Genomic DNA, 26,723 nt, shown 5'->3' with positions numbered 1-26,723 from the left:
CAAATGAACAATACCTGATAGAACTTCTATATCGTTTCCTTAGTATCCTGAAATGAAACTATACCTAAAAAGGATCTAATGTATCTTTTCTCCTCAAAGTGTAAATACCACAAATTAAGTCTAATAAGAAAGTATCCTGGAGATCAAGAGCAGAAACCAGTTCTTACAGCTGGTGGGGACTGGCGTTTGCAGTGTGCCCGAGAAACATGTTTCTCAAAATTTAAACACCATTTTCTCAAATACGAGAAATTCATTTTAGGGATGAATTAAAATTAAGTATGATCTTATCATTTATGTTTTAGGGGAATAACACACAAAATATCAAACTGTATTAACCAACTTAAAAGCAGAGTACATGGGGATTAAGGAGTGCACTTTTTTTTTTAAAAGGTCTTGTCTGTTTATCTGACAGAGGGAGACCCAGCGAGAGAGGGAACAGAAGTAGGGGGAATGAGAGAGGGAGAAGCAGGCTTCCCACAGGAAGCTTGATGTGGGGCTCAAACCCAGGACCCTGAGATCATGACCTGAGCCAAAGGCAGATGTTTAACTGACTGAGCCACCTAGGAGCCCCAAGGAGTGCACTTATGACGAGCAGAAGGTGATGTATGGAAGTGCCGAATCACTACATTTTACACCTGAAACTAATGTTACAATGTATGTTAACATGAATGGAATTTAAATTAAAAAAACTTAAAAAAACAAAAAACAAAAACAGTACGATCACAACTTTTATCCAGTTCCCTAGTTGAAATATGAGTCAACCACAACCACACCATTTTTATGGGGTTTGCAGTTAACTAATAATTTCACAGTATTTGCTCACTGGACCTATAATCTTATGAATTAGGTAAAGCAGAAATTCTTCCTCTCATTTTGCAGATGGAGGAAACTGACACCTGGACTATATACATGGATATAGTATATCTTCATGTTATATGGAACTGGTCAAATGAGAAGATCAAGGTTTTCTAACATAGTATAATTCCATTTCCATGGCACCATAAACATCACGTGTCAATTACCATATGGCAGTTGGGTAAGCGAAAGCATTATCAGATGCACTGTTGGTTAAAACTACAATAAAATCGAACCATTTCAAAACATTCTATTAGGTGAAATTTTTATACTGCCAGATTACATGATATTAAAGAAACAAAAGACATTGTAATTTTCCAGTGACATTTTTCACTCAGTTACAGGAGAGCTAAAGTTCTGTTCTCCTAAACTCTGCTGGGAGATGTATACGTACTGTCTTACTAATAGACATACACACACGTAACAGATACATTTTAACGGGTTCTTTCATTTTGCAATAGGTTGGCACAAACCAGAATAAATCTAGCCATATTCACAACATCAACATGAACATATGTGTCTTACACATTTTTCATTGTAAGTGTATACTCTGTTGATCTCAATGTAACCACATAAATGATGCTGAATAGAAAATACCTACTAGTGAAGGGTCTTCCAGGAGTACATCACGACAGGGACCCTCATAGCTCCGTCAATCCACAGCTCACTGTGCGACTCGTAACTGAAATGTGTGCCATCACCGTTCCGATCTAAAAAGAAACACAAAAGAGATAGCAAAGTTAATAAATGTTTTTCTACATCATTCATAGAAGGGTAGCTTTCCAACCTACAGTATTAAAAAAAAATGTTTGACAATCCAGCAGAGGGGCCTTGATTCACATGTCTCTGCTTTCCCCACGTTGCACAGTATAGCTGTGGAAAGACACTAGGCAGTCAATGAGTAAGTCTGATTAGGAAGTAGTAAATTTAGTAGTAAATTGGTTTAACATTACTGGAAGTTATACATTTATCAATAAAGAACAAAACAGGGGTGCCTGGGTGGCTCAGTCAGTTAAGCATCTGACTCTTGATTTTGGCTCAGGTCATGATCTCCGGGTTGTGAGATCGAGCCCTGCATAGGGCTCTTTGCTAAACGTGGAGCCTGCTTAAGATTCTCTATCTTATCTCAGCTCCCCACCCCCCACTTTCCCTCTTGAAAAAAAAAAAAAAAGAACAAGGGGTGCCTGGGTGGCTCAGTGGGTTAAGCCTCTGCCTTCGGCTCAGGTCATGATCTCAGGGTCCTGGGATTGAGCCCCACACTGAGTTCTCTGCTCAGCGGAGAGCCTGCCTCTCTCTCAGCCTGTCTCTGCCTACTTGTGATCTCTGTCAAATAAATAAATAAAATCTTGAAAAAAAAAAAAAAAAAGAACCAACCAAACAAAAGGTATATTTGACATCCTTCGATGTAGAATTTTTTTAGGGTTTACATGCTGAACATTCTATCAGGCCTGTGTGTGGCTTTTTTTTCAGTCTTCACAACAAAGCTGCAACACAGTCTTTTCATTTACAACATTTAAGATCAGAAAGTAGAGCCACTGGCCGCAGACTCTGACCTCCAGAGCCAGGCTCTTTCACCACAGCATGGGGAGTGTACAGGCACAGGCATGGTCCCATGCTTACTTGGACCCTTGGATCCCATCTGTCCTCCAATATGAGTAACAGATACAAAGAGGACCAAAGGAAGATGAATCTCCTTGACCTCTGCACCCTTCATTCCCACGGTCCCTGACGACAAGCATAGTACTCTGCTCATCACTGTGGGGAGAGCTATAAAGTGAGCTTTCATTTTGGGATGCAGGGTTGGCCACATGTAAATATTTGCTGAGTAAGTGAATGAATAAATGGCAATAAACAGGAACTGGCATATCTTTTTTGTCTAAATTCATACTCTTGTTTGATCCATGCTTTCCTTTACTTGCCAACGTTATCTTCCTATTTGCAACACAAACTCAAGAGAAGAAAGGTCAGGATCAATGATCTGAAAAATCATGGGAATTAAGGTCAAATACATATACTCAAAGAATTACAAAGTGATCAGTAATCAGTTTAATTTACTTCATTGCAGAGGTTCCTGAAAACAGCAAAAGGTTAAAAAACGAAGAAATTTTCCAGAGAAAAAGAATTCGTCTTCTACTCCCAAATCAGATATCAGCTAGTGAACAGAACCTCACCACCTTCCCCTATGACCAGATCCTTTCGTGGGTCCTCCCCTCACACAAAGACAGGAGCAAACAAAAATGACTAAAGGCTCCAGGAAGGAACTGGCAAAGCAGCTCTGGATTGGAGACTCTGTCGCAAGACAGCTACATCAGACACCCCAATGGTCAGACCCCAGCTGACCCCACGGAAGAGGCAGGGAGCGCTGCTGGCGCACTGTCTGTCTGGAGCAGAGACTGATGGACTGCAGCCTGCCGCATGTTTATGAGCTAAGAATGGGTCCTACATTTTTAAATCGTTGAAAGGAATCAAAAGAAGCCTGCAAATTATTTGAAATTCAAATTTCAGAGTCTATAAATAAAGTTTTATTGGAACACAGCCACAGGCATTCATTTCCATCTTGTCTCTGGCTGCTTTCATGCTACAATGGCAGAGTTGAGGGGTGGTGACAAGTAGCACGACTCGCAAAGTCTAAAAGATGGACTATCTGACCTTTTATTGAAATGGTTGCTGGAGGGATCATCCCCTTTTTGGAGGGGATGCTCTTAGGGATACAGGGTGCTTTCGGGCAGACTGGAAGCAGGGGGTGGGAATCTGATCCTCCCAGAAGATGAGGAGTTCCAGGGGCAATGCAACAGCTGCAGGGAGTATGGCCAGGCTTGTTGGGGGACAGTAGGGCTTTTCCCTGGAGGAGGCGTCACACTCAGTGTGGCACACAGGCTGGGCAATTGAGGACAGATGGAATGTCATCTTCCAACAGGCCGAGATGTTCTCACGGGCCATATCTACAGATGGATAAAGGGGTGATGAAGGTAAGCAAAATAGAGCATAACACCTATAAAAAAGAATCTGTTGTGATGGGCACTGGGTAGTGTATGTAAGTGTTGAATTACTAGACTCTACACCAGAAACCGATATTACGCTGTATTGTTAACTAGCTGGCATTTAGATAAAAACAAAAAATAATAAATAATTTAAGGATCCTATTTAAAAAAAATCTGCTATGCAGCACAAGGAAAACCATACTGTCTTTATGAAGAGGAAACATTTACGTTTGAAAGACACCAAAGAAAGTGAAAATAAGTTTTGTAGAACATCTATTCTGTGTTCTCAATGAACTCTGAGACAACACAAAACACAATCCCAAAGATTTCTCTTCACAGAAGGTCATTAAACCCAAGTAAATGCAAAGCCATTTAAGTGGTTTCCCATTTAACTATTAACTGCATCTTTGTTAAGAGAAGAGGGGTTCTGCTCTCAAAGTCTTGGCCCTGAACACCAAATCGACCATGCACTTGCTGTACAACCTTGAACAACTTCGTATTCAAAGTCTCATTTGCATCACCTCTAAGACAGGGTCATTCTAAAGCTTAAGAAAAATACACACAAAATGTCCATACTGCCTGTCACATGGGAAGTATGTGATATTTTCACCAGCTTCCTATCTTCTTTCAGGGCTCGCCCTGTTTACCTTCCCACTCTCCTGTACTAATACTCAGCCTATAACTGCCAATTACAGTTATAGGAAAATGGCTGTTGCATAGGTAGGTCTCTCCTGACTTTTCATTTTCTGCTTTCTTTGAGTAGATTGCAATTTTTAAACACCGAGCCCTTTTCTAATCACCCTCATAAATTGGTATTCACTCGGAAAAATATTTAATTCAGTAGTGTAGCCCTCCTTAATCACCTGGGCAGAATTATACAGGCGCAACCTTTTGTGCATAAATCTATCATTATAAGTCATGGTGTCTTCTCTGTTAACATGTGTCTTTCCCAGGAGGCTGTATCTGGAGCATCTTCATTGATATGGTATGCTGTAACATCAAAAGGATATCATGGAGAAGACAAACAACACACATTCAGATGACTATGTGTGCACATGCGAACACACATGTACACACACACACACACCCCCACCACACACACTTCGCCTATTACTGGCCTGGCAGTGTACACCACACCCGAGTCTTTTGACTCTTGCTGAACAGACAACATCTCCTTCATGCCAGTTGCAACCTGAGTGTAACAGTGACTTCAGAAATGGTTGGTGCACAGGACATCTGTTATTTGTTGGAAGAATAAATGAAGAATGGACACAAGAAGAATGCAAAAGCAAACACAGTAAGGATCTGGTGTATAAGAAATGAACACTTAGCCCATTCTCGAGGACACTGACTATTTAATTGGAAATCCATCTGGAAATATGCACAAATTGTATACATCTCTTCAGCTTATCAAGTTGGGCAAATCAACTTCAGGAGTACTTCTCAATGATGATCTTCCCCACTTTGTGAACATCTACTATGTGCCCAACTCTAGTGGGTACATCCTCAAGGTCAGCTATTTCCAGGCATTTTGTTTGTTTGTTTGTTGGGTTTTTTTTTTTTTCTGAAGAGGAGGAACTTAAAGGTGAGCAGAGTAGGAAGTTTTCTTGATTGATGTCACACAGAGAGTAGAAACTTAAGTATATCAAATTCTAGGCATTTCCATATAACAAACTAAGCATACCGTCTATTTTGTTGAAAGAGGCTCTTAACGGAATACTTGCTGTATAAATAATCAATAAATGGTGGTGATTGTTACTACTGTTATTATAACCCAACAAAAGGGAAACAGTTTATCACTATGGAATGGTATATTGTGAAACTTATATTGTGCTTTGTTTGCTATAAGAAGTATGGAAGTTATGCTAACATAAGGATATGTGTCTATAAATGCAAAATATAAGAAGCTATGATAGGCTCATTAAAATCACAGGCAATTTCACGTAAAGGAAATAATAAATACTGGAAGACACTATGGCAAAAATAAGACGGGGTTGTAGCTAACTTATTTGAAGTTCATCAATTTATTTGAGAAAAGTGCGAACTTGCTTGAGTTCAAATTTATGTTTTAAAAAAAGAGGACATGGGGTGCCTGGGTGGCTCAGTGGGTTAAAACCTCTGCCTTCAGCTCAGGTCATGGTCCCAGGATCCTGGGATCGAGCCCCGCATCGGCCTCTCTGCTCTGCAGGGAGCCTGTTTCCTCCTCTCTCTCTGCCTGCCTCTCTGCCTGTTTGTGATCACTGTCTGTCAAATAAATAAATAAATAAATAAATAAATAAATAAATCTTAAAAAAAAAAAAAAAGCAGACACAACTACATTTTTATGAGTGGTGGTAACATCTCAGACTTCTCCACATTTGAAATCTCACTTTTCCTGTCAGCAAAAGAAATGCTTACTGTAGTTTTACAAAGAGCTATTTGTTTGTCTATTTATTTTGCTATTGGAGATGGAATCACTTAGAAGAAGATTTAAAACACACACACACACACACACACACACACACATTACTGAAGCTAAGTTCTCTCTGGAATGGATTCATTTAATCCACCTACTCTACTTAAAATAGACAAGTTTACCTTAATATTTGCCAATCAGCATAAGCAATCAACACACTGATGCTGACTCCTGCCCTTGGAGGATGGATGGATGGATGGATACACACACACACACACACACACACACACACACACACACACACACATATCACATAGAGAGCATGCTGTTTTAGTAGAACCACATCAAACATAATGACAAAAGTCATTGCCCTCAAAGGGAGACAATATTTGACAAGAGCAACAGCTGAGACTCAAAACATGTTGATTTGTGCTCAGACAGCACGGGGAAGCTAACTGCCGCAGGACACCCAGCTCACAGCTCATCTTCGTCTCAGACTTTGATCTGCAGGCAGTTCTCACCTGTGCCCCTCACTCATGAGGCCACTGATATTATCTTATTCTTATTGCATTGTAACAGAACAAAACCAAAAAAATGTAAAGAAAATGTGTTTGACCAAAAGCATCTTCTATGAAAGAAAGTACCAAAAAGTGACCTTGATTGTATAACAATGAAACTGTATAACAATGAAATCTGATCATCTGAGAATCAGAAGCAGGTCCTTCTGCGTGAGTGGGTGGTTTTTCTCCCATACAATGATTAGCACCAGACAGCCAAAGCTGATATATACATGGTTTGAGCACAGTAATGGTTATGCCCAGGGCACACAGTGATCTTGTGCATAAAAATACACATTCTAGCTAGGTTTCCCACTATCTAAAGGATAACCTGATGGTTATTTCTCTTTCTCTGTTAAGACTCTAAAGTTAATTTTTGTAAGAATTACCTATTTTAGCAACTGCATTAGATAACTACAGTGTGAAGGTAGGAAATAATAAGTCAAAAAGAATGACAGCCTTTGTGGAAAAGGCTCAGGCATAAGCGAAGGAGGAGGTGTATTTCTAAGTTTATTTTAAACTGCTAATGGGTAGGTTGATACGTGTTTACATCTGTAATGTGGCAATTGCCAATCCATCTTTACATCTATTGGCTATTAAACTTTAAAGACAAGTGGTACTGAAAATTAGTTTCTATGTTTACGCTACATTTGCTTTCCTGATGTTCCAAAGTCTTCTGTATTAATTTTAAGTAAGGACCGTTAAATTGACTAGACAAAAGTCAGGAGAATTTTTTTCATATGTAATTTACAAAGCAGAGACAGCAGCTTTTAACTCTTCAATTATAAATCTAACTCCAATATTATCTGATTGGGCTGAGATATCCATTTGGCAGGCTGTGGAGAAAGAGTTCCCTTATGAATCAAGAATGTCATGATGGTAGACAAGTGGCCTAGCCTTTTGATGGAGGGGTACTGCGGAGGTTAGCTAATGCAGAGAGGCGGTTGAAAGTCAGGGCAAAGGGCCAACAGAGAGAAGGTGAGAAGCACTATCTAGTGGCATCTTCCTGAAAAGAGAGAGAAGGAGGGAAAAATAAAAGGCTTTTAGAGACTCACATCACCCTATGTGATCACACTGAAGATGAGAGCTATTACATTAAATGAAGAGATACTTGGAACCCCCCCCCCCCAAACTATGGTACATTCTAGAATCTCATTACTCTAACCATTCCATGGCTCTCCTCTTCTCTTTCTTCTTTTCCTCTTATGCTTCTCCTCCTCCTCCTCTTCTCTCTCCCTGTCCTTTTTAGCAGAAGCATTATAACAGTTAGCATTACTCATGCGCCTACTTTGTGCCAGGCTCTTTGATGGGTACTTTACATGTGGATTTGTTTTCTTTCCACAATCTTCTCAAACTGTTGCTACTGGTATTTCAAAGAAGCTGAGGTTCTCACAGACTGAATTTCACAGCCAAAGAGCCATGAGTAGGCAGAGGCAGAAACCAAGCCCAATCTAACTGATTCTTTTATGAAGAAAAGTTAAGGTTTCTGGGAGGAGAGCTCTGCATCAAGCAGGACTCACTGCAACATCACAGACCCTACGCATACAAGGAATTATGATGTGGTTTGGGGTGGGGAAGGACAGTGGGAGTTCAATTAAGTTATCCTTCAGAACCCAACTCCGTATCAGAGAGCTTCTTGATTAAACATTCTTAAATCACAGCCATAGAGTAAGTCCTTAAGGAACAAATGGGATTAATGTCTGAATCTTTATATTAAAAGGGACCATGATCCGTGCTAATGTACCAAGGAATTTATGGATGATAAAAGGGAAGAAAAATAATTGTTATTAGACCAAGAGATGTTTAGACTGGACGAGTGGCTAAAGGGTTATTCCTTTACTGAACTGCAACAAAATTAACAATCTATGAAATCAGTCATTTGATTGATATCTGCTAGGGATTACAAAGATGAAGCCCAAGGAAAGGGGGGGGGGGAAGCTCACTTATGATCTTAAAACCTAATGGAACCCACTACTTGAATGTGGAAGATTTGTACCGAAATAGATCCACAGAGGCAAAATACGCATTTATCTCTAAATGGGAACAGCTTCCTTACAAATTCTTACATCGCTAGAGTTCAGGTTCACTTTCCAGTACCAAGAAGCCAGTGCCCCAGCGATTCTCACACCTGGAAAGGCCTTGGTTTCCTGGAAGCACAGTAAGAAGGAAGGCAGCCAAGAGAACACAGAAATTAATGTTGGGGTTTTCTCTTTTCATCTTACCAGCCTGGATATTTAGATGGTTATCATCGCAAATGCCTTTGGACACTTTCCTAGTTTTGTCTTGAAAGGAAGTGATTTATGACTCAGAAATCGCACAGCTACCTCCCATGAATATTACAGTTTTCAAAAAAAGATGATGGTTTACTAGTATTTTGGGTAAAGAGATGTGTCAGGTATACTCTGGAGACAGAATATTTACAAACCTAACAAATGCTCCTTAGTCTTTGGAAGTGATAACGCTTCTTAATGTCAGGGCCCAGGGAAAGACAAACGGGGAAGCATTCCTTAGTGCTGATACTCTGCATTCTCTTGACTAAGTAAGGAAGACTAGAACAAACATTTAGGGCAATAGGATACTGTGCTCTTGGGGCAGAAGGAGGATGTACTTATGGCTTAAAGCAGCAGCAAGGTTTGCTTATGGCAAAATGCATTCAGGATCTCAGTGCACGGTTTCACCCAGCTGTCTCTTGGCGCAAGGCAGCTCTCCATCCAACACATTTAAGCAAGGAAAGTAGCACTCTAAATGTGGATGAGAGGAAGGAGTTCCACTATATTGGATAAAGTAGGTTTCCAGGCCACGTACAAAGTGAGATCGAGGACAGGATTAAGATACAAAGGACAGGCAGCTGTCTTAAGATATACAGGTATATGGCTCACATGATTAAGCTGCTCTCGGGGTGTGCATTTTATACGAAGAACACACTCATTCAGATTATTAACCTCCGGACAGGGGTCTCCTGGATTCCATAAGCATACAGCTTCCTGCTGGACACTGGAATGCAGTGGCGGGCAGCCTCTCCACTAACCACCAGGGCCAGTCGGCGGGATGCACCCTCTTCCCTCAGTCCTAGCTCCTGAGTATTAATCCTGAAACTGTGCTCTCCATCTCAGTAGAGATTGTTTGCTGTAGGAGGAAGGTGGCTTTAGCCAAAAGAAAACTCGTAGCCATGTCCTCCAGCTGGAAAATCAAAATAAACGGTTGAGATTGAATGGAGAGCACTCGAGCCTCATGCTCCTCAAACACCCTGCACTGTGGACACTGGAAAACCAAAGCCAAAGTGAGAATTTCGGTACTTAAACTCGAAACCATGAGGATAAGCCATTAAGTCCAGTGTTAGTCCCTCTGCCTGGACTCTGAGGGTAGAGTGGAATGGGGAGGAACAGACATAATATGGCCACGCCGAGCCTCGGACCTGCAGAGTAATGATGGAGTCTCAGCAGTCCTTCATGGGTGCAGCAGGCCTGCAGCTTGAACACCACGCACACTGTCCATTCAGCATGCTCTAATAGTCAGTCTGCTGAATCAGCAATTCCGGGCTAGGTGGCACCTCTCTGGGTCAGGGTCAAGCTGCAGCAGTCTGTACCCAAAAGCCCAGGTGAAAGCCAGCTTTACAGTCCTCATCTCATAGGAGACTGAGGAACTGCCTGACGAGAATGTGAAAGTGTTTTCACAAGGCAGATCCCACACTCGGTGTGGCTCTGGGGTGCTAGAAACACAGGGCCCAAAGAGGGAAGGAGAGATGTAAAGGACTTAAAATATATACTAGATGGAAAATAAAGGTCTCTTAAGTAAGACCTAGTGATGGTCTGCACTCAGAGTTCTCAGCATGGAAACATGGAAACAATAGGATGAATTCTCACTTTTGGAGAGAAGAGACAAGATGCATTAAGCGCTTTTTGCCCCAGATATGCTGAAGGCATAATGCCAGTATTAACCACGAGAAGACTGCTCCCAATTGAGTTTAAGTTCACAGCATGCAGACTCTAGGTCACTGGCATTGACGAATGGGCATCCTGGGCAATGCCAAGTTGAACTCTGTCCATCCTCCTCGCCTCAAAAATTCCTCGGTGCTAAATGAATTCCATCACTGAGGTTCTGATAAAGGAACAATCATTTGGTGGAAGAAAGTTGCAGAAGCAGTCCAGGCTGCACATGCTAAGGGAAACATGTAGAAGTGAGCTGGATGAGAGCAGAGGCTCTTTCTCACCTCTGCATCTCCAGCGCCTAGCACAGTGCCTGATGCATACTGAAATAGTTTCCAATGGATGCACATCCCTATGGAAAGATAGGATCTTCCAAATAAGCCATTCCTGAAGCTCAGCAGCCACCAGCATACAAGACCCTTTGATTAATGAGGGCCTTATTACAACTACGGATTATTATTTTTATTATACGTGGCTATTTATTGGACTAGGGCAAATGCTAATTGTTCCCAATATGGACTATGTCACGTAATCCTTCTTACTACCTTGGAAAGGTATATTAGCCCTATTTTACAGATGAGGAAACTGGTGATTCATACTTATGTTGGATTATGCCAAATTTCATTTACCTTCCACCATACGATAACTTAAACTTTTGTTTACTTTCTGTTTCAGGGACTGTCCCTGAAACTGGAAATGATAGGTAGACGTCTACAAGTGAAAAGTGGTGCTAATTCTGGCATCGGCATGTAGTTAGGTGACAGTGAGCTAGTCTGGGATTCATTTCCCAATCTATTACATGGGATAAAATAGAGTAAACATACACGTGAAAATTCTTTGAAAGTTAAAGACCTATCTTTGCAAATCAGTGTATGTGTGTGTATGTGTATGTGTATGTGTGTGTGTGTGTGTTTGCCTAAAATGACCACCACCATTCTGACACACATATAATGGTGAGGAAAGGAAGCAGGGACCTCTGACTACCTAGTGGGGACAGTTGAGTGAACTCACACTCAGTGGAGCAGCAGAGGAGGAGACCAGATTAACCTTATCATGGATGTGCCCATTTCCCATCATGGAAAGTTTGGCTTAGTTATGGGAGCCTCAGTATGTTTTATTACCATGTTCACACAAAAATGGAGGGAAAAAAAGGAATACAATGCTTTTCTTCTCTAAAAACGTGGAAAAATTTGACCTTTTGTTTCCTCCCCTAACGAAGAATGAGAATAAGAATAGTTCAAAATATGTTATTTCTTTCAGAGTGCTCAGAATAGTTCAAGGATGCTCCAGAATTATTTAAAGGTCTTAATTAGGGGCACTTTGCAAAAATAAAAAAAAAATTCAGGAAACTAATGAGTTAGAGTGAAAATCGACTTAAAAACATAAATAAAATTGTGGGGCACCTGGGCGTCTCAGTAAGTTAAGTGTCTTCCTTGGGCTCTGGCCATGATCCTGGGGGTCCTGAGATTGAACCACATAACTGCTTATTCTTCTCTCTCTCCCTCTCTTCCCCCTTTTGTGCTCTTACTTTCTCTCTTCCTCTAAATAAATAAATAAAATCTTAAAAAACAAAAAACAAAAAAAGTAACATTTTAACAGAATCTGCTTTAGTCAGTTTTGTTCTCATTTTCTTAAGAGGTGATTACACCTAAATTTGGAGCAAGGATTATATTAAACTTTACCAGACACTCTTCTCTCTTAATTATCTTCTTTTTGCACATTCTTTTTTCTAAGTTTTTATTTTAACTCCAATTAGTTAACATAACAGTGTTATATTACTTGCACGTACACGTTATTGTGATTCAACAATTTCCTACCTCATTTGGTGCTCATCACCTATTTCCAACACCTAACCCCAGCCCTCCAGCCAACCCCACTTCAATAACCATCAGTTTGTTGGCTACAATAAAGAGTCTATTTCTTAATTCGTCTCTCACTCCTTCTCCCTCTTTTCCTTTTGCTTGTTTGATTGGCTTCTTAAATTCCACCTATGAGTGAGATCATATGGTATTTGTCTCTCTCTGACTGGTTTATTTCACTTAGCACAATACACTCTAGCTCCATTTATGTCATTGCAAATGGCAAGATTACATTCTTTTTTCATGGCTGAGTAATATTTCACTGTATACATATGCCCCATTTTCTTTATTGATCCATTACTTGATAAACACTTGGGTTGCTTTCATATCTTGGCTACTGTAAATAATGCTGCTATAAACATAGGGGTGAATGTATCCCTTTGAATTAGTGTTTTTGTATTCTTTGGGTAAATAGTAATACAACTGCTAGATTGTAAGGTAGATTTATTTTTAACTTCTTGAGGATCCTCCACACAGCCTTCCATAGCAGCGGCACAAGTTTGCATTGCCACAAACAACGCATGAGGGTACATTTTTCTCCACATCCTCACCAATATTTGTTATTTCTTATCTTTTTTATTTTAGCTATTCTGACAGGTGTAGGTGATAACTTGTTGTGGTTTTAATTCGCAATTCTCTGATGATGAGTGATGCTGAGCATTTTTCATGTGTCTGTTGGCCATCTGTATGTCTTCTTTGGAGAAATGTCTATTCACATCTTCTGCCCATATTTTAATTGGACAATTTTTTGGGTATTGAGTTTTATAAGTTCTTTATACATGTTGGAAATTAACCCTTCATTGGATATGTCATTTGAAAATATCTTCTTTCATTCCATGGGTTGACTTTTGGTTTTGTTGATTGTTTCCTTTGCTGTAGAAAACCCTTTTATGGGCGCCTGGGAGGCTCAGTGGGTTAAAGCCTCTGCCTTCGGCTCAGGTCATGATCCCAGGGTCCTGGGATCAAGCCCCACATCGGGCTCTCTGATCAGCAGGGAGCCTGCTTCCCCCTCTCTCTGTCTCTGCCTGCCTCTCTGCCTACTTGTGATCTCTGTCTGTCAAATAAATAAATAAAATCTTTAAAAAAAAAAGCCTTCCTTAAAAAAAAAAAAGAAAACCCTTTTATTTTGATGTAGTTTATTTTTGCTTTTGTTTCCCTTGCCTCAGGAGGCATATCTAGAAAGAAGTTGCTATGATTAATGTCAAAGAGGTTACTGCCAGTGTCATAGGATTTTTATGGTTTTAGGTCTCACATTTAGCTCTTTAAACATTTTGAATTTATTTTTGTGTATGGTGTAAGAAAGTGGTCCAGTTTATCTCTTTTGCAATGTTGCTGTCCAGTTTTACCAACACCATTTGTTGATGAGACTGTCCTTTTCCCATTGGATATTTTTTTCTTGCTCTATTAAAGACTGACCATACAGTTGTAGGGTTTATTTCTGGGTTTTATATTCCGTTCTATCGATTTATATGTCTATTTTTGTGCCTTATGATATTGTTTTGATTACTACAGCTTTATAACATAACTTGACGTCTGGAATTATAAAGCCTCCAGTTTTGCTTTTCTTTTTCAAAACTGTTTCGGCTCTTTAGGGTCCTTTGTGGTTCCAATTTTAGTGTTGTTTGATCTACTTCTGTGACAAATGGTGTTGGCATTTGATAAGGATTGCATTAAATAGACTGCGTTGGGTAGTATAGACATTTAAACAATATTTGTCCTTTCAATCCATGAGCATGGACTGTTTTCCATTTCTTTGTGTTGTGTTACATTTCTTCCAACAGCATTACATAGTTTTTAGAGTTCAGGTCTTTCATCTCTTTAGTTATGTGTATTCCTAGGTATCCTATTGTTTTTGGTGCAACTGTAATTAGGACTTATTCCTTAATTTTTCTTTCTGCTGTTTCATTATTGGTGTATAGAAATGTAACAGATTTCTGTACATTGATTTTGTATCCTGCAAGTTTACTGAATTCATGTTTCAGTTCTAGTATTTTGGGGGGAGCATCTATCAGGTTTTCTATACAGAGTATCCTGTCAACTGCAAAAGTGAAAATTTCACTCATTTCTTTACCAATCTAGATTGTCTTTTATTTCTTTTCTTTGTCTGATTGCTGTGGCTAGGACTTCCAGGACTATATTGAATAGAAGTGGCGAGAATGGACATCCCTCTCTTGTTCCTGAACTTAGTGGAAAAGCCCTCAGTTTTTCCCCACTGTAGATGATGTTAGCTGTGGTTTTTCCTTATTTGGTCTTTATTATGTTGAGGTATGTTCCCTCTATACCTACTTTGTTGAGGGTTTTTATCATGAATTGATGTTGTACTTTGTCAAATGCTTTGTCTGCATCTATTGAAATGAGCATATGGTTCTTTTCATATCATAATATCAAATAGAGATATGGTATATCATGTTGATTGATTTGTGAACACTGAAGCGCCCTTGTAGCCCAGGGAAAAGTACCACTTGATCATGACGATGATATTTTTTTAATGATTGTCGAATTTGGTTTGCTAGTATTTTGTTGAGGATTTTTGCATTCATGTTCATTAGGAGTATTGGCCTGTAATTCTCTTTCTTAGTGGTGTCTTAATATCAGGGTAATGCTGGCCTCATAGAATACATTTGCAACTTTTCCTTCCTTTTCTATTTTTTGGAATATTAAAAAAAAAACAAAACAGACATTAACTCTTTCTTAAAAGTTGGTAGAATTCACATGTGAAGCCATCTGGTCCTGGACTTTTGTTGTGAGTTTTTGATTACTGATTGAATTTCTCTGTTGATTGGTCTGTTCAAGTGTTCTATTTCTTCCTGATTTAGTTTTGGTAGGTTATATATTTCTAGGAATTTATCCATTTTTTCTAGGTTGTCAATTTGTTGGCATAGAGTTTTCATTAATACTCTCTTATAGTTGTTTATATTTGTTATATTGGTTGTTAATCCTCCTTTCTCATTTGTGATTTTATTGAGTCCTTTCTCATTTTTTCATGATAAGTCTGGCTAGAGTTTTATCAATTCTATTGATTGTTTTCTAAGAACCAGCTGTTTTCATTGATCTGCTCTATTGGTTTTTTAGTTTCTATATCATTTATTTCTGCTCTAATCATCATTATTTCCATTCTTCTGTTGGTTTTAGGGTTTGTTTGCTGTTCTTTTTCTAGCTCCTTTAGGTGCAAGGTTTGGTTTTTTTTGTTTGTTTTTTGTTTTTCTAAGATTTTATTTATTTATTTGACAGAGAGAGATCACAAGTAGACAGAGAGGCAGGCAGAGAGAGAGAGAGAGGGAAGCAGGCTCGCCGCTGAGCAGAGAGCCCAATGCGGGACTCGATCCCAGGACCCTGGGATCACGACCTGAGTTGAAGGCAGAGGCTTAACCCACTGAGCCACCCAGGTGCCCCGAAGGTTTGGTTTTATATTTGAGATTTTTCTTTCTTCTTGAGGTAGGCCTGTATAGGTATATACTTTCCTCTTATGACTGCTTTTGCTGCATCCCAGAGGTTTTAGACCATTGTGTTTTCATTTTCATTTCCATGTAGTTTTTTATTTCTTCTTTGATTTCCTGGTTGACCCATTTATTGCTAAGTAGCATATTATTTAACTTCCATGTACTTGTTATCTTTCCAGATTTTTTCTTGTAGTTTATTTCTAGTGTCACACCACTGCAGTCAGAAAAGATGCATGATATGACTTCTGTCTTCTTGACTTTGCAGAGGCTTGTCTTATGGGCTAATGTGTGATCTATTCTGGAGAATGCTACATGTGCACTTGAAAAGAATGTCTATTCTGCTGTTTAGGATGGAAGGTTTTAAATGTATCTCTTAAATCTATCTGTGACATTGTGTCAATCAAAGCCATTGCTTTCTCATTGATTTCCTGTTTTGATGGCTTCCATTGATGTAAGTAGGGTGTTGAAGTCCCCTACTGTTATTGTATTATTATCAAAAGGTTCCTTTATGATTGTTATTGTTTTTTATATTTGGGTGTTCCTATGTTGGGTGCATAAATATTTACCTTTATTATATCTTCTTATTGGATTGTCCCTTTTGTGATTACGTAGTGTTCTTTGTCTCTTGTTACACTCCTTGTCTTAAAGTCTGTTTCGTCTGATATAAGTATTGCTATTCTGGCTTTCTATTGACAGCCATTTGCATGACAGATTTTTTTCCACCCCCTCACTTTCAATCTGCAGGTGTCTTTAGGTCTGAATGAGTCTCTTATAGGTAGCATATAGAGAGGTCTTTTTCTTTTTTTTTTTTAATATATTCTGTCATCCTATATCTTTTGATTGGAGCATTTAGTCCATTTGCATTTAAAATAATTATTAAAGTTTATCCTGTTGACTAATTTGTGAATACTGAAACACCCTTGTAACCCAGGAATAAATCCCTGAGTGGCTCAGTCGGTTGAGTGTGAGACTCTTAATTTCAGTTTGAGTCATGATCTCAGGGCTGTGGGATCAAGCCCCCAGTCAGGGTCTGTATTCAGCAGGGAGTTTGCTTCTCTCCCTCTCCCCTGGCTTTCTTTCTCTCTCTCTGTCAAATAAATACATCTTTAAAAAAATAAAATAACTATTGATAGATACATATTTATTGTCATTTTATTACTTGTTTTATGATTGTTTCTGAAGATTTTCTTTCATCCTTTCTTGTCATTCTCTTTCATGGTTTGCTGAGTTTTGTTAGTGATATGTTTCCTATTTCTTTCTCTTTAGTCTTTGCATATTTATTAGTGATTTTTGATATATGGTTACCATAGGTTTGTACATAACTTCTTCCGCAAATAGTGGTCTGGTTGTTTAAATTTGAACCCATGCTTTACTCCTCTCTTTCCCATATTTTAAGTATATGTTGTTACATTTTGTATCTTTCTATTTTGTCAGTTCCTTGATGGATTTTTACAGAAATCTTCTTATTGCCTTTGTGTTTCCTACCTCTATACCGTCACTTTGGGTCTCTCCTTTCAACTCAAAGTGTCCTCTTTAATATCTCTTGCAGAGCTGGTTTAGTAGGCATAAACTCCTTTAGTTTTTGTTTGTCTGGGAAGCTCTTTATCTCTCCCTCTATCCCAAATGACAGCATTTTTGGATAGAGTATTCTTAGCTTCAAATCTTTCTCATTCAGCACTTTGAATATACCATGCCACTCCCTTCTGGTTTAGCATATTCTTTATTATTTTCATACTTAACCACTCAGTTTTCATTAAATTGCTTTTCTTTCAGAAACTACCTTATCAAATGGAATGGAACTCCTACATACCTTGTAAAAAAATTCTTAATCTTAGAAACCAATTGTGCAGACATTCTTTTCTACAAGACAAAATGAATAATAGACATAGTTTTCCTTAGAATTAACCAACTTCATGATACCTTAAAATACTTAATTCAGAATAGTTCCATTTTAAGTAGAATTACAGAGTGCTACTCTCTAACATTTTAGGAGTACTGACATGATCTAATTATATGATTTATACTTAATCCCTTGGTACAGTTATTGGCTGCCATTGATCTATTTTTAAAAATTTCTGATCAGATGTTCTCATGATCCTCTAACATTTTTAAATGTAATTTTCCTCATCTAAATTCATCATCTCTATCACATATGTAGGTTTTTCTTTGTTTTTGTCCTCAAAACTTTAAGAGTGGTCAACTGAAATAACACGAAACAAATTCTGAAATGAGACCTATTCTTTTGTTATCACTATCAAACCATTAACATTGTGAGCTTAGTACAAAACATAATTTTAGGCGCCATCAAGCTCATATGCTTTGGTTGCAGAAAATCTCACTTCTTCAAGAGTATATTTAGCAACGCAATGAGATAAATCTTGATTTAACCTTATGACATGAATAAGAAGAATAATTCATTATATAAAAGAAATCACATGTACATAAATTTTTGTACATTTTAACAGGAAGTGTTATTGAAGATAATGATGTGATGTGGATGCCAAACTGGTTTGATTGAGAAAAGCTTCCCATAAAACATCTATCTGAGCTTGGACTGGACAATGCAGAAACAAGAAGTTATGGCCTATTATATGCATGGGCGATAGCTCCTGGTTAGTGACAACAAGTCAACTGGTCTAGTGTGGAACTAAATTTCATCCATTAGAGAATAAAGCCTATTTAACAGAATTGGCAGAGGGAAAAGTAATGCACTTTATTTGAATTTTCCATTTTGAAATGGCAAAAACAGAAAAGACAAAAACAAAGAGGAATCCACAACTTTCAGTTGATATTTTCAATATTTTAAGATAAATAATGAAGAAAATTAACACAAAATTATGTGGCAGTCATATAACTGTTCTAAAGACATCATTTCCAATAATTGAAAACCATATAATACTTATCACATGGTAGCTATTGCCACTGCATTTAAAAAAATATTTTATTTATTTATTTGTCAGAGAGAGAAAGTGAGCACAAGCAGGGAGAGCAGAAGGCAGAGGGAGATGCAGGCTCCCTGGTGAGCAAGGAGCTCAATGCGGGACTCGATCCCAAGATCCTGGGATCATGATGCAAGTTGAAGGCAGACACCCAAATGACTAAGCCACCCAGGGGTCCCACCATGGCATTTTAATGAAGAGAAAATGAGTTTTTCAGCTAGTAAGTGGTGGTAACTAAGTTCCCAAGCATCATTGTCCTTTAATTCAAAGGTTTATGCTCTTTTAACTAAACTGGCAGTATTTACTAACATACTGTTATAAATAAGTTCAGTGTGTTCTTTCTTTAATTTTAAAGTTGAATTTGTTTAGAAATGATTTTCATATAGTAGGATTAACCCCCATTTTAGTGTATGGCTTGTTGAGTTTTTATAAATGTTTATAATACAGTAACCATGCCAAGCATCACTCCCATCACCCTAACAAGTACCTGTGCCCCTTTGTAGTTAGTGTCCTACTACCCCAGCCCTGGCAACTTCTGCTCTGATATCTATTCTTGAAGTTATTTCAGCCTGCCATACAAATGAAGTCCTACAAATAGCCCTTTCTTTTAGATATCTTTTAGATATGCTATGTAAAATCCATAATCTATGTATCTGTCTTTATGCTATCACACTGTTTTGATTAATGTAGTTTTATATTAAGGTTGAAAGTCAGGAAGTATTAAGTTTTCCAACTTTGATCTTCTGTTTCAAAATCATTTCCTTATTTGGGATGCTGGGAATTCCCACATGAATTTTTGGATGAGTTTAGCACTTCCTGCAAAGATTCTAGAGAGATATTGATAGGATTTTTTTGAATCTATTGATGAAGCTGGCAAGAACTGCCATATTAACAATACTGAGTCTTTCCATCCATGACCATGAAATGTCTCCCTACTTAATTAAATATTCATTAATTTCTCTCAGCTAACATGTTCTTTCTATCAGCAGTGCTTTAAATTTTTGATGTGTAACTATTGTACTTCTTCTGCTAAATGTATTCCTACATACTTAATTTCTTTGTGAATGAAGTTATTTTAATTTTATTTTCAGAAAATTCATTGATAGTATGTAGACATGCAATTGACTATCCTTATTGATATTACATACTCTGGTATTGCTTAAAACTTTTATTAGTTGTAACAGTATTTTTGTGGATTGCTTAGGATTTCTACATACAGGATCACAACATCTGTCAATAAAAACAATCTACTTTTCTTCTAATCCAGTTGCCTTTGTTTAATTAATTAATCAATCAATTTTTTTAAAAGATTTTATTTCCTTATTTGACAGACAGAGATCACAAGTAGGCAGAGAGGCAAGCAGAAAGAGAGAGAGAGAGGAGGAAGCGGGATCCCTGCTGAGCAGAGAGCCTGATGTGGGGCTCGATCCCAGGACCCTGGGATCATGACCCAAGCCAAAGGCAGAGGCTTTAACCCACTGAGCCACCCAGGCACCCCAATTAATTAATTTATTTAAAAGATTTTATTTATTTGCTGAGAGAGAGAGAGAGCGAGCACACTTATGGGGGGGCTGGGGCAGAGGAGACAGAGAGAATCTCAAGCGGGCTCCATGCTGAGCACGGAGCCTGACACAGGGCCCAATCTCAGGACCCTGATCAAGAACCGAGCTGAAATCAAGAGGTGGACACCCAACCAACTGAGCCACCCAGGCACCCCTTTATTTACTTTATTTAAATTTAATTCGGATCTTATTACAAGCGGTCAGAATGTCCTATACAATGGTGAGAAGAATAATGAGACTGGATATCCTGACTTGTTCTCTATGATAGGGATAAACTATCACTCTCATTCTTTAGTAATGTTGGTTGTACATGTTTTTCTAAATGCATTTTAACAGACTGAGAAAGTTCTGTTTTATCTGTAGTTTGTTGAAAGTTTTTTGTTTTTGTTTTTGCTTTTAAATCAGGAGTGGATATTGGATTTTGCATCTTTTGGGTTTTTTTTTTTGTATCTTTTAAGATGATCCTATATTTTCCCTTTTATTTTATTAATTTGGTACATTACATTAATTGATTTTTAATATTAAACTAATTTTGTTATTAAACAAAAATCATTTAATTCACACATGTTGGTCAATTTACAACACTGACCTGGTTTGCTATTTTGTTGATGTTTTCTGCATTTATATTTATGAGGGATATTGGTTTAGTTTTCTTGTGATGTCTTGTCTGGCTTTGGCATGACAATGAAATTGGACTGAAGGAAATAGAAAATGTTCTCTCCTCCTCTTAATTTTGAAGAGTTTGTAAAAGAATAGTATTTCTTCTTTAAGTATCTGACAATTCATCAAAGAAGCCATGTGGGGCAGGGCTTTCCTTTATCTGGAAATTTTAAATTGCTAATTCTATTTTTTTACTTATTGGCCATTCAGATTTTCTTTTCTTTCTTTCTTTTTTTTTTTTGAGTCAGTTCTGGATTTGTATCTTTCTAGGTATTTGTCTATTTCATCAAAATTGTCAATTCTGGCAAAAACAGTTCAAAGTATTTAGGATTGGTGGTGATGTTCTCTCTTGTTCCTGATTTTGACAATTTGTAACTTATCTTTTTTTTTTTTTTTTGTCAATCTATCTAAAGGTTTGTCCATTGTGCTGATCTTTTCAAAGAACAAACCTTTGGTTTTATGTATTTTCTCTATTGTTTTTATTGGGTTTCTCTTCTGTTTTCCATTTCATTGATTTCCACTGCAATCTTTATTATTTTCTTCCATATTTTCATTTTTGGTTGTTCCTTTTTTCCAGTATTTTATAATGAAGCTTAGATTATTAATTTGCAATTTCCTTTTATTATACTGTGGGAACTTGAAGCTACAAATTTCCTGTAGCATTGTGTTAGCTGTATCTCACAAATTTAGGTATGTTGTATTTTCTTTTTCATTTCAAAATATTTAGAAATTTCCCATGTAATTTCTTCTGTGACACATGGGTTGTTTTAGAAGTATTCTGTTCAATGCTTAATACTTAGGTATTTCCTCAAATTTTTTTTCTTATTGACTTCTAATTTAATTTTGTCATGGTGAAAGAACATGATTTATGTGACTTGAACATTTCTAAGTTTATTGAATCTTGTTGTATGGGCCTAGCATTTGACATATGCTGAAAATGCTCCATCTGCGTTTGAAAATAATATATATTTTAGTGTTTTTGGATGGAGTGTTCCACAGATTTCTTTTATTTCAAGTTAGTTGATAGTGTTGTTCAAGTCTTTATATCCTTGCTGGTTCTGTCACATTATTCTATCAATTGTTAAGGGTAGAAGTCTCAAACTATTCTTGTTGAATTGTTTCTGTTCAGTTTCAATTTTGCCAGGTTTTGCTTTCAATATTTTGGAATTCTGTTGTTAGGTGTCTATATGTTTTTAAATTCTTTATCTTCCTGATTGATAGATACTTTTAGCATTATAAACATCTTTGTCTCTATTAAATGTCTTTGTCTTTCTGTTAGTCTGTTTTAAAAATTTTATCTTTGTTTTGTCTTTCAAAAGTTTGAATATGATGTGTCCAGGCATGGATCTCTTTGCATTTATTTGGCTTGAAGTTTTGTTTTTTTTTTTAAGATTTTATTTATTTATTTGACAGACAGAGATCACAAGTAGGCAGAGAGGCAGGCAGAGAGGGAGGAAGGGAAGCAGGCTCCCCGCTGAGCAGAGAGCCCCACGCGGGGCTTGATTCCAGGACCCTGGGATCATGACCTGAGCCGAAGGCAGAGGCTTTAATCCACTGAGCCACTCAGGCGCCCCTGAAGTTTGTTGTGATTCCTAGATATGTAGATTGATATTTTTCATAAAATTTGGGAAGTTTGGCCATTAGTTTTGCAAATAGTTTTTGGTGTTTTCTGCCTTCTTCTGGAACTCCTCTATGTTGGTACACTTGATGCTCTACCACAGGCCCAGATGCTCTGTTCATTGCCCTTCATTCTTCCTGTTTTTCATGAATTATTCTCATTCATGAATCTTCAAGTTCATTGCTTACTTTCAAGTCTACTTTTGAGTCCCCTCTAAGCAAACGTTCTATATATATAATTTTTTTTCTTCTTCTTTGTTGATATTCTCTATCTGGTGATATGTCATTCACATACTTTCTTTCAATTCTTTAAAGCATAGAATCCTTTAGTTCTTTGAACATATTTATCATAGCTCCACTGAAGTCTCTGTATGTTAAATTTCACACCTGGACCCTCAATTGATACTTTCTATCAAATGCTACTTCTTTTTTATTTTTCTTGAGTATGGGTCACACTCTGAAATTCCTCTTTTCTTAAAATTGTTAATTATTAATTTTTATAGGCACACTGTTTAGAGCTGTTCACTGTTTTAATGTCAACATAAATTTTACTGGATCGATCAATATAGAAAAAAATAATAGTTTTAGCTCATTTGTTGGGATAGAAATTTGAATTTGAGAAATTGGGAAATTAGTAGCTAATTCAATTGTGCAATTTAATTTAATCTATTTTTGGAGAAGTTTATTATCAAAAGTAATGAGAGACATGAGAACTTGCTAGGGTTGGAAAGAAGGTTCAAGAAAAGAATTTGTTCATCAATTAAAAGTGTTTTTATTAGAAAAACAGGGGTGAGACCAGCACCTGAAGTTACCACTGAACCTGTTAAAAGGTAGTCCCTGAAGACAAATGACGGTTGGGTTGATGTAAAGATGAATGATAAAGGGACAGAAATGGGAGAATGCATAATTAATCAAGTAAAGCAACAGGTAATTAACAAGACATCTCATAATGTATTAGCTATTTAAATTTAAAAATGAAAGACATCTGAAATTAGCAATTCATATATTCACTTCTCCGACTACCACATCAAAGCAGCTGATAATCACTAAACTGAAGCTATGCTGTATTCTATGACATGGAATATTCTCTGCAAACAAAGCAAGACTTGCAAGTACTTCTTCAGTAGCAATTTTTTAATCATGTTTTCTTTCTTTAAAGGCAACCATTGCCAAAACAATTGTTCAAAAAGACATCATTGTGTTCAGAAGTAAATGGAAGGCTGGAAAGGGGATCCATTAAGTAAAGATTGCTCTTTTAAGACTGAATAAGAAGGGGCCCCTGGGTGGCTCGGACGGTAAGCATCTGCCTTCGGCTCAGATCATGATCCCAGGGTCCTGGGATCGAGCCCCGCATCAAGCCCCACAGGGAACCCTGCATATGACTCCCAGCTCAGCAGGAAGCCTGTTTCTCCTTCTCTCACTCCCCCTGCCTATTTTCCCTCTCTCTCTCTGTCAAATAAATAAATACAATCTTTAAAAGAAAAAATAACTGAATAAGAAAAGAAATATCCATACTATTTTGGGAAGGTATTCCAGAAAAAAAGATTTTGATATGGTTTTCTCCATCCCAAACTAAATTAATGTCCTTTTATTTCCCTCTCCAACCTCTGCTGGCCCAGGATCTTTAGGTTCTACTTGTAACAAAAATTGCCAGGTACCTATTCAAGTCATATTTTGGCATTTACTGTAGATGGATTACTACAATTTACAGAAGGGTACTTTATTTCCTCTGTCACCATTTTACCCTACACCTTCAAACAGATGAAGTCCCATGCAGAATAGAAAGGATCCATGAAAAGTGCTTATCTTATGTCAGAAGAGACATTCATGAAGCAAGACTTGCCAGGTCTCTCATTGATCAATAAAGTACTCCCTGGATGACAGCATGAATAAGTCCTGTGCATATTAATAAGACAAAGTCTCAAGACTCCTCATATCCCATCACACAGTGAGGTCTATCTAGGAGACAGCTGACATGGACAGCTGTGATTTGCCATCATCTCAGCAACATGAAAGAGTTTTACTCCCTCCTGAATTCATCCATCTACTTATTCAGACTTAGTACATACTGATAGTTGCTGACATTTATTAAGGGATTTCCATGCTAATCAGTTTAACATTCTCTCTTAATCCCTATATAACCCTACGGGGTCTTCATTATTGAGAGATGGAGGAGTTAGGTAACTTGCAAGAGCTCCCAAGTTTCTACTGCGTGTTGAGCACTTCGTATAGTGTGGAAATACAAGATATACATCACTGTTCCCATCCTTATAGAAAGTAACTATATAGAATGAGAAAACAGATTTTTAAGAAACTGTGTTATGATGAGATAATAAAAATAGTTAATATTTTTAAAAATGCTTATGATACAACATGCTGTTAAGTATCCTAAATTGATTATGTCCTATCATCCTCACAAGACTCTGACGTCGGAACTCCGATTAACTTTATTTTTGTAGATGAGGAAACTGAGTCTTACAGACGTTAATTAAATCATCAAAAATTATTAGCTACTCTGTGATGAATGTTATGATTGAGGTATTTACCCTATGCTGTAAGAACACGGAGAAAAAGAGCAAACGAACAACTTGGGAGCTCAGTTAAAGTTTCACATGAAATCATCTGATACTTGAATCGAGGCTTGAAAATTGTAAGTGAGCATTCACCTTGAAGGAGGGAACAAAAATGTCTGCGCTAAGGAACAACACGGAAAGACATACCATGGTCACAGTTAGGGCACAACCAGTAGGTCAGAAGGCTTGAGGAAAGGGTAAGTAAAGACAACAGTGAGAAACTCAAAGGATATAAACAGAGCTGGATAAGAGATGTTTTGAAGGTCTTGCGTATTTTTTAAGAAGTCCAGTTTTTACTAGATCATGGGGAATAGCTCAGGCTCTGGGAACCCATCACTCCTAGCTTGGATTCTCTTAGTTCTGTCATTTGTCAGATACGGCGTCTTGCCCAAGAAACTTAATCTCACCCATGGTTTCTTCATCTGAAAATCTGAGTAAGTATAGTAACTATTTTCTAGGTTGTTACAGCAGCAAATGAGATCTAAAACTTGTAAAAGACTTTTCAGGATGTGGAGATGTAAAAAGAAACCGATGAACGTTAGTTATTTTCATCATTGTGGTTATTATCAGTATGGATGAGACAGACTTGGTTTGCAGCTGGTAGAAAATAAGAATTTTAAAAAAAAGGAAAAGCCTAATAAATGAAAATGGGCTCTTTTTCCCTGCTCTAGGACTTGGTCTTATTAAATACAGCAAAAACTGCTGTATTTCACTTGCACTTACTTGTGGCAAAGGAATCAGAGTAGGAGTGTGTTTGCTGAGACCAGAAAATGTCTTTCTCATTAAAGCTATGGGAAGGCCAACCCAGCTGGGGCCTCTAGCAAGACCTGGTGCCCAGGCCAGCAGCATTCATATTCACCACAGAGGTCAATCCAGTAAGTGAGGTATGCCCTAAAATTACTGGGCTGAAATAGGGTTATTGTGACCCTTCGTTAATATAAAAATGTCATAAAAGTATCAGGTATCCTCTGAGAGAACGATTTCAGCTGGGGTTTGGAGGTTCAGGAAGCATGACTTAGCTCTGCAGGGAAAAGCATAAGAAAAAGGCATGCAAGTAGTCAGATGTGGTACCAGTCACACAGAGTGAGGTGGGACTAATATACGGGACTAATTCGGAAGACCCGTCTCATGGGCCATTACAATACAGAGAGACTAGGCAAGAAAGGATGCAGGCATTAAGAAGAGATTCAGGGTCAGGTAGGGTTTGCTTCAGCAGACTAGATCCGAGCAGGGCAAGAAACACTACCTAATTCTGATTGCCCGAGCTAAGGCTGATGCTTCTCTCTTCCCAGTCCCCCATCATCCCCAGATGCAACTTGACTAGCAGATTAACCCAGGGCTTCCCAATTGTGGCTCCCC

At 37.9% G+C, this 26,723-nt stretch overlaps 1 protein-coding gene across 7 annotated transcripts in view; it reads right to left on the bottom strand.

Annotated features, from left to right (window-relative positions):
- CHRM3 (cholinergic receptor muscarinic 3) overlaps positions 1–26,723 on the bottom strand; it is a 511,025-nt gene that overhangs the window by 364,205 nt on the left and 120,097 nt on the right. For 5 of the 7 annotated variants that reach the window (XR_006821234.1, XR_006821233.1, XR_006821238.1 and 2 more), the window contains exon 2: positions 1,457–1,565. The gene's annotated coding sequence lies outside the window, so the exon portion shown is untranslated. Of the gene's footprint in view, positions 1–1,452; positions 1,566–26,723 lie in introns of all 7 variants that reach the window. The other 2 variants (XR_006821235.1, XR_006821236.1) reach the window with 1 other exon arrangement.

This window comes from Meles meles, chromosome 13 (assembly GCF_922984935.1).
Source record: "Meles meles chromosome 13, mMelMel3.1 paternal haplotype, whole genome shotgun sequence".
In the NCBI taxonomy this organism is placed as follows: domain Eukaryota; kingdom Metazoa; phylum Chordata; class Mammalia; order Carnivora; family Mustelidae; genus Meles; species Meles meles.
The sequence above is the reverse complement of the archived record's forward strand: the minus strand, read 5'-3'. Positions and strand labels throughout refer to the sequence as shown.